This window comes from Oncorhynchus nerka, unplaced genomic scaffold, assembly GCF_034236695.1.
Source record: "Oncorhynchus nerka isolate Pitt River unplaced genomic scaffold, Oner_Uvic_2.0 unplaced_scaffold_1808, whole genome shotgun sequence".
Lineage (NCBI taxonomy): Eukaryota > Metazoa > Chordata > Actinopteri > Salmoniformes > Salmonidae > Oncorhynchus > Oncorhynchus nerka.
Genome location: NW_027039514.1, coordinates 62,111 through 71,108, shown reverse-complemented (window position 1 = coordinate 71,108; position 8,998 = coordinate 62,111). Strand labels below are relative to the sequence as shown.

General features: G+C 41.5%; 1 long non-coding RNA gene across 1 annotated transcript; it reads left to right on the top strand.

Annotated features, from left to right (window-relative positions):
• The first annotated feature begins 1,988 nt into the window (after nucleotides 1-1,988).
• Nucleotides 1,989-5,098, top strand: LOC135567776 (uncharacterized). Its single transcript, XR_010462397.1, has 3 exons — nucleotides 1,989-2,075; nucleotides 2,787-2,850; nucleotides 4,706-5,098. It is a non-coding gene; the product is annotated as an uncharacterized LOC135567776 (long non-coding RNA).
• Nucleotides 5,099-8,998: the final 3,900 nt, after the last annotated feature.

Below are 8,998 nucleotides of genomic sequence, written 5' to 3'. Positions count from 1 at the left end.
CATTTCACTGTAAGGTCTACTACACCTGTTGTAATCAGCATTGACCGTGAGGTCTACTACACCTGTTGTTTTCAGCATTTCACTGTAAGGTCTACTACACCTGTTGTTTTCAGCATTTCACTGTAAGGTCTACTACACCTGTTGTATTCAGCATTTCACTGTAAGGTCTACTACACCTGTTGTAATCAGCATTTCACTGTGAGGTCTACTACACCTGTTGTTTTCAGCATTTCACTGTAAGGTCTACTACACCTGTTGTATTCAGCATTTCACTGTGAGGTCTACTACACCTGTTGTTTTCAGCATTTCACTGTGAGGTCAACTACACCTGTTGTATTCAGCATTTCACTGTAAGGTCTACTACACATGTTGTATTCAGCATTTCACTGTGAGGTCTATCTACACCTGTTGTATTCAGCATTTCACTGGGAGGTCTACTACACCTGTTGTATTCAGCATTTCACTGTGAGGTCTACTACACCTGTTTTATTCAGCATTTCACTGTAAGGTCTACTACACCTGTTGTAATCAGCATTTCACTGTAAGTTCTACTACACATGTTGTATTCAGCATTTCACTGTGAGGTCTACTACACCTGTTGTAATCAGCATTTCACTGTAAGGTCTACTACACCTGTTGTATTCAGCATTTCACTGTAAGGTCTACTACACCTGTTGTATTCAGCATTTCACTGTGAGGTCTACTACACCTGTTGTATTCAGCATTTCACTGTAAGGTCTACTACACCTGTTGTATTCAGCATTTCACTGTGAGGTCTATCTACACCTGTTGTATTCAGCATTTCACTGTGAGGTCTACTACACCTGTTGTATTCAGCATTTCACTGTAAGGTCTACTACACCTGTTTTATTCAGCATTTCACTGTAAGTTCTACTACACCTGTTGTATTCAGCATTTCACTGTAAGGTCTATCTACACCTGTTGTATTCAGCATTTCACTGTGAGGTCTACTACACCTGTTGTATTCAGCATTTCACTGTAAGGTCTACTACACCTGTTGTATTCAGCATTTCACTGTGAGGTCTACTACACCTGTTGTATTCAGCATTTCACTGTAAGGTCTACTACACCTGTTGTATTCAGCATTTCACTGTGAGGTCTACTACACCTGTTGTATTCAGCATTTCACTGTAAGGTCTACTACACCTGTTTTATTCAGCATTTCACTGTAAGTTCTACTACACCTGTTGTATTCAGCATTTCACTGTAAGGTCTACTACACCTGTTGTATTCAGCATTTCACTGTAAGGTCTACTACACCTGTTGTATTCAGCATTTCACTGTGAGGTCTACTACACATGTTGTATTTGGCATTTCACTGTGAGGTCTATCTACACCTGTTGTATTCAGCATTTCACTGTAAGGTCTACTACACCTGTTGTATTCAGCATTTCACTGTGAGGTCTATCTACACCTGTTGTATTCAGCATTTCACTGTGAGGTCTACTACACCTGTTGTATTCAGCATTTCACTGTGAGGTCTACTACACCTGTTGTATTCAGCATTTCACTGTGAGGTCTATCTACACCTGTTGTATTCAGCATTTCACTGTAAGGTCTATCTACACATGTTGTATTTGGCGCATGTGACAAATACAATTTGGTTTGATTACATTTTTTATTTAATCCCTGGTATCCTCCAACCCCAAAGGTCCATGACAGACATTTGACTCTAACCCTTGGTATCCTAACCAGATTGGTCCATGACAGACATTTGACCTCTAATCCCTGGTATCCTCCAACCCCAAAGGTCCATGTCAGATATGTGACCCTAACCCCTGGTATCCTCTAACCAGATTGGTCAATGACAGACATTTGACCTCTAACCCTGGTATCCTCTCTCCCATTGGTCCATGACAGACATTTGACCTCTAATCCCTGGTATCCTCTAACCAGATTGGTCCATGACAGACATTTGACCTCTAACCCCTTGGTATCCTCTCTCCCCATTGCTCCAGGTGAGAAGAAGAGGTCATTGGGGAGGGGACTACCACCCTCTGTGTCTGAAGTGTCAACTGTGTCAGAGACAGTTGACCCTGGGACAACATGCTGAGGTATGGAGAGAGAGGGATGGAGGGAAGAGGAGGAGGGAGAGAAGGGGGATGGAGGGAAGAGGAGGAGGGAGAGAAGGGGAGGGAGGAACGGAAGCTGAGAGGGAGGGGAGTATAGCGGAGGGGGACACTTAGGAGGGAAAGGGGGAGAGAGAGTGAGTCAGGGAAAGAAGGGGAGGGAGAGAGGGAAGGGAAGGGGAGTGAGAGTGAGTCAGGGAGAGAAGGCGAGGGGAGAGAGGGAAGGGGAAGGGGGAGTGATAGTGAGTCAGGGAGAGAAGGGGAGGGGAGAGAGGGAAGGGAAGGGGGAGTGAGAGTGAGTCAGGGAGAGAAGTAGGGGAGAGGAAGGGAAGGGAAGGGGGAGTGAGGGGGGAGAGATGGAGAAGTGGAGGGAAAGACAGTGTCAGAGACAGCTGATCCCAGGACAACATGCTGAGGTACGAAGACAGGGGGAGGGAGGGAGTGAGGGAGGGAGGGAGGGGAGGTGGGGAGGGAGGGAGGTTGGGAGGGGGAGGGAGGGAGGGAGGTGGAGAGGGGAGGGGAGGGAGGGAGGTGGGGAGGGGGGAGGGAGGGAGGGAGTGAGGGAGGTGTGGAGGGAGGGAAGTGGGGAGGGGGAGGGAGGAGGGAGGTGGGGAGGGAGGGAAGTGGAGTGCAGAAGGTCTGTCTGTCTGTGTGTATCTACGTATCTCATGAACTAAGATGTGCTTTGTGTTTCAGCATGATGAGAAACCCTACTGCACTAACTGTTACATGAAGACGTTTGGTCCCAGAGTTAGATACTGTGAGAAACCCTACTACACTAACTGATACATGTAGATGTTTGGTACCAGAGGTAGATACTGTGAGAAACCCTACTATACTAACTGATACATGTAGATGTTTGGTACCAGAGGTAGATACTGTGAGAAACCCTACTACACTAACTGATACATGTAGATGTTTGGTACTAAGAGGTAGATACTGTGAGAAACCCTACTACACTAACTGATACATGTAGATGTTTGGTACCAGAGGTAGATACTGTGAGAAACCCTACTACACTAACTGATACATGTAGATGTTTGGTACCAGAGGTAGATACTGTGAGAAACCCTACTACACTAACTGATACATGTAGATGTTTGGTACCAGAGGTAGATACTGTGAGAAACCTGTTGAAGGAATTTAAGTCCTCTTATTTAATTCCCAATTAAAATGAAACACTCTGTCAATTCATAAGAATTTGTAAGACCCTTATTTTATAGGAATGGACAGAGCCCGGTCTTAAAAGTCAAGTAACAGCCTTTATTCAAGAGAGTACTGAGTACACACACCTTTTACCACAGGTTATAAACTGAAAATGACGTCAGCGTTTTCTAAATGTTCCGTCTCTTCTTGATACTGGTAGAAAGGCTCTATAGCTCTCAAGCCTTCCCTCCTCGCCTTGAGCCAAGGTCAGTCAGTGTAGATAAGCATTCTAGACAGTCTGGAGATATAGTTCATTCATTTGTACCAAGGAACAGACCGTCATTGTTCTAAACTCTTGACCACATTCACACACACATTATCTTCAGTACTGGGATCAAGAAAGAAAACTCATACATATACAGTAACATTTAGTATTCTGAGTAGTACATATACAGTAACATAATAGTATTCTGATTAGTACATCCTGATTGAAATGTATACATAATTAGTCATTATAGATAAAAATTCCCTTAACAAAACCTTACAACACTAACTGATACATGTAGATGTTTGGTCCCAGAGGTAGACACTGTGAGAAACCCTACTACACTAACTGATACATGTAGATGTTTGGTACCAGAGGTAGATACTGTGAGAAACCCTACTACACTAACTGATACATGTAGATGTTTGGTACCAGAGGTAGATACTGCTTGATACATTGTGCACTACTTTGGCCAGTATTCCCTACATTGTGCACTACTTTGGCCAGTATTCCCTACATTGTTCACTACTTTGGCCAGTATTCCCTACATTGTACACTACTTTGGCCAGTATTCCCTACATTGTTCACTACTTTGGCCAGTATTCCTACATTGTTCACTACTTTGGCCAGTATTCCCTTCATTGTTCACTACTTTGGCCAGTATTCCTACATTGTTCACTACTTTGGCCACTATTCCCTACATTGTCCACTACTTTGGCCAGTATTCCCTACATTGTCCACTACTTTGGCCAGTATTCCCTACATTGTACACTACTTTGGCCAGTATTCCCTACATTGTACACTACTTTGGCCAGTATTCCCTACATTGTTCACTACTTTGGCCAGTATTCCTACATTGTTCACTACTTTGGCCAGAGACTTGGTCAAAAGTAGTACACTAAATAGGGAACAGTATTCTGAGGATGGTATGTACTTTGGCCAAATCTCTCATACATCTGTCTACTCTGGCCAGTCTGTCTCTGTCTCTGTCTCTCTGTCTCTCTCTCTCTCTGTATCTGTCTCTCTCTCTCTCTCTCTCTCTCTCTCTCTCTCTCTCTCTCTGTCTCTCTCTCTCTCTCTGTCTCTCTCTCTCTCCTCTGTCTCTCTTTCTCTCTCTGTCTCTCTGTCTCTCTTTCTCTGTCTTCTCTTCTCTCTCTCTCTGTCTCTCTCTCTCTCTCTCTCTCTCTGTCTCTCTCTCTCTCAGCAGGTAACAGGAGACTGATGTCAAACTGTCACAGCTCAGCTTCCTCTTCCTCTTCCTCCTCCTAGGAACCAGTCTAACAAACCAAAAACCAACCAAAATACAACCTAATGAGAACTAACAGGCTATCAACAAGGATCTATGTTCAACAAACCTGACATTCAGCCATCAAGCCAATGACCAACCAACTAGACCCAACATTCAGTCAACCAACGTTTGACCAACCAAGAAATAACCAATAGACAACCAAGCTGACATTGAACAAACTACCATCCAACCAACAGACATCAGTGTCACTCTGAAAGATCCCCTCTATCAGTCAATCATAAAACACCATGATGTTGTGTTCAATGGAGACAACGGTTGTTCTTCAATAAAACAGAAGCTTCTACAGTCGTCTGGTTGAAGTGTGTTAAACACAGAGTCTCTTTAGGCATCAACACACAATCTACACTACACATGTACTGGAGTGGACACACATCCTACACTACACATGTACTGGAGTGGACACACATCCTACACTACACATGTACTGGAGTGGACACACATCCTACACTACACATGTACTGGAGTGGACACACATCCTACACTACACATGTACTGGAGTGGACACACATCCTACACTGGAGTGGACACACATCCTACACATGTACTGACACCACCAGAGTGGACACACATCCTACACTACACACACACTGGAGTACACGGACACATGTACTGACAGACACACATCCTACACTACACACATGACATTAACTACAATGAGGGGAATACACACACAGACTGGAGTCTCAGTTACATTCATACTGTACTGGAGACACATCCTACACTACAAGACTGGAGGGAATCACATCCCAGACTATTGTACTGGAGTGGACACACAGAGTGGACACACATCCTACACTACATGTAGTGACACACATCCTACACTTGCTAGTACACAGACACACATCCTACACAAGACTGGAGTGAATCCTACACACAGACTGAGTTCTCACTTAATTTGCACACAGTTAATGCATGTCTGTCCAAGAGGAGAATCACACAGACTGATCTCAGTTAATTCATACTGTATGTTGTAGTCTGTCCAAGAGGGAATCACACAGACTGATCTCAGTTAATTCATACTGTATGTTGTAGTCTGTCCAGAGGGAATCACACAGACTGATCTCAGTTAATTCATACTGTATGTTGTAGTCTGTCCAAGAGGGAATCACACAGACTGATCTCAGTTAATTCATACTGTATGTTGTAGTCTGTCCAAGAAGGGAATCACACAGACTGATCTCAGTTAATTCATACTGTATGTTGTAGTCTGTCCAAGAAGGGAATCACACAGACTGATCTCAGTTAATTCATACTGTATGTTGTAGTCTGTCCAAGAGGGGAATCACACAGACTGATCTCAGTTAATTCATACTGTATGTTGTAGTCTGTCTAATAATTAAATCACACAGACTGATCCAGTTAATTCACTACATGTTTATGTACACAGACATTCAGTTAATTCATACTGTATGGCAGTCTTCCAAGAGACAACATCATAACACTGATCTACATTCATAATGTTGTATCATAAGAGGTAATCACAGACTGCCATCTCAGTTAGTTCTGAATGTTGTACTACCAACAACATAACACAGACACATCTCAGTTAATCAATATCATGCTATTATAATCAATAATGATCAGTTATTCTATACTACTAACAACATAACACTAATCACACAGACTGATCTCAGTTATTCATAACTGTATTTGTAGTCTGTCCAAGAGGGGAATCACACAGACAATCTCAGTTAATTCATGTTGCAGTCTGTCCAAAAACCCAGACTGATCTCAGTTAAATACCCCATGTTATAGTCTGTCTAAGAGGGGAATCACACAGACTGATCTCAGTTAATTCATACTGTATGTTGTACTGTCCAAGAGGGGGAATTACACAGACTGATCTCAGTTATTCAAACTGTATGTTTAGTCTGTCTAAAATTAAATCTGACACCAGAACACCTGTAATTTTACCCAAACATTCAGTTGATTACATGGCAGTTTAGAGAGCAACATCATAAATAAGATAAAGAATCAATATAACATTTATAATAAATAACATCATTAATCTAAGAGACACTAACAACATAACCCTAATCTACAGATAATCAATAAACATTTATAATCAAAATCTCAGAGGCTTACCCTAAAAGATAAAGAATCTAATCAAATCAATATTAATAATCAATAAATCATTATCTAAGAGACATCATAAATAATCTAGATCAAATCAATATCATAACATTTATACACTAAAATAACATCATTATCTCTAACTACTAAGAGACATAAATAAGATACATCATAATCAATATCAGAACATTTAAATCAAGAAATCATTTTCTCTACTACTAAATCATAACACTAAACATAAATAAATAATAACATTTATAATCACATCAAGATTTCTTCCACTACTAACCACATAAACTAATCTACATCATAATTTATTAAATTTATAATCAATAACATCATTATCACTCACTTTTAACACCATCCATAATTACCATCATAATCAATATCATAAATTTATAATCAGCATAAGGGTCATTATTCTCCTCCTACTAACAACATAACACTGGGCTGCATCATAATCAATATCTAACCCGGTCCAATAACATCATGAGCCAGAGAGACCATCTCCATGGCATTGACATAAAGATCCATATCATAACATTTACCCTGTTCAACATCATTATCTCCTCCTGGTGGGCTAGGAGACACAGCACCAACAGTCATAACATTTATAATCTAGTATCATCATTATCTCTATACTACTAACCCCTAACCCCTCAACCTCTAGTTTAAATGACTTTAAATCAATAAATGTCTTTATCTCTTGTAGTACAGGTAGGAGGTGGTGATATGTCATAATCAGCAGCATCACAACGTTCTGATGATGAAGGCTGGCAGAGGAGAGGCTGCAAACAGAAACACATTTGATGAGGGGACATTTATCATCACATAGATCTGTGGGAAATCTGTCAATGACAACGTTATAAGTCTGGTTCATGTTCAGTTACCTGTGATGGTGAGGGAGAGGAGCTCACTCTCAGAGGAGAAGTTATGAGAGAAAACATAATCTACATCATAAACACAGCTATAGTTTTATAATCAATCATCATGCAGGGAAGAGGAACACCCTTTATTAAAAAATGATTGACAGCTGGCTGGTCTGATGATTATGTTGGAGCCGGTGAACTAATAGGAGGAAAGCCTCCTTCACTGTGGCTGAGTGGAGCAGGTGAAGATAAAGTTGTAAGAGACCTAAATGAACATCTCGGACCCTGGTGGCCCCTAAGACCCCTCCCATTGAGTCAGTCAGAAGATATCAGATAAAGACCAGGAGATCTGTAAACAATAAAAGAGAACAAGAAAAAATCTCTTCAACTAGTTTCCTAAATAAGATATGACAATAACATCAGCATGTAACAGTGCCAGCCACACTCCCTCACAGGGCAACATGAGTAGTGGGCCTAAAGTCACTGAGACAACATATGTTGATATCAGGCTGAAGATAAGGACATCTGGAACAAGAGGAGAGATAAAGAAAACGAGACTCCTCAACTAACTTAAAGAATTTAGATGTGACAATAAACATGACATGTGACAGTGGTAGAGAGTAGAGACGTTCACTGAGATAACAGACATACAAAGCATTCTGGGATATTTAAGTTGTATTTGATTCCAAAACTTGACTGTTGATCTATTTAGTAAAGCAGACTGACAAGTTAAACAGTCATCATGAGAGGTGCAGAGGAAGTTGTTGAATGAAGGAAATCAGTTGAATACCCATTATAATATGTTGTTATTACCTGAGCAGATCACTGTGAGTCCAAAGGAGATCATACGTTCTCCATACACTCCCTCAGTGAAGAAACAGACCCATAAACAGGAAACTAAAACCCTCTAGTGGTGTTTCCAGGTAGTACTGAAACAGTGGAGCCACAACCCAACTGTCTACACACTACTGCAGCTACATCCTCCTGGTTCCACACTCCCAACTCCCACAGTCCTCCACCACTCTCCCTGGTCGCTGAGCCACTCCACTCCACCAGCACATGACGACTGCCTCCATGCTCCCACCAGCCTCATCATCAGGCTCTGAGAAAAGAAAAGAGAGAGACAGTAATCTTACATTTACTCACTAAAACACACCTATATTGTCTCCCTCATATTCTTCACTCCAGATGAGAAACAATGTTGACTGAGTGACAAACTGTTTCTTACCTGAGCAGGTGAGTCCAA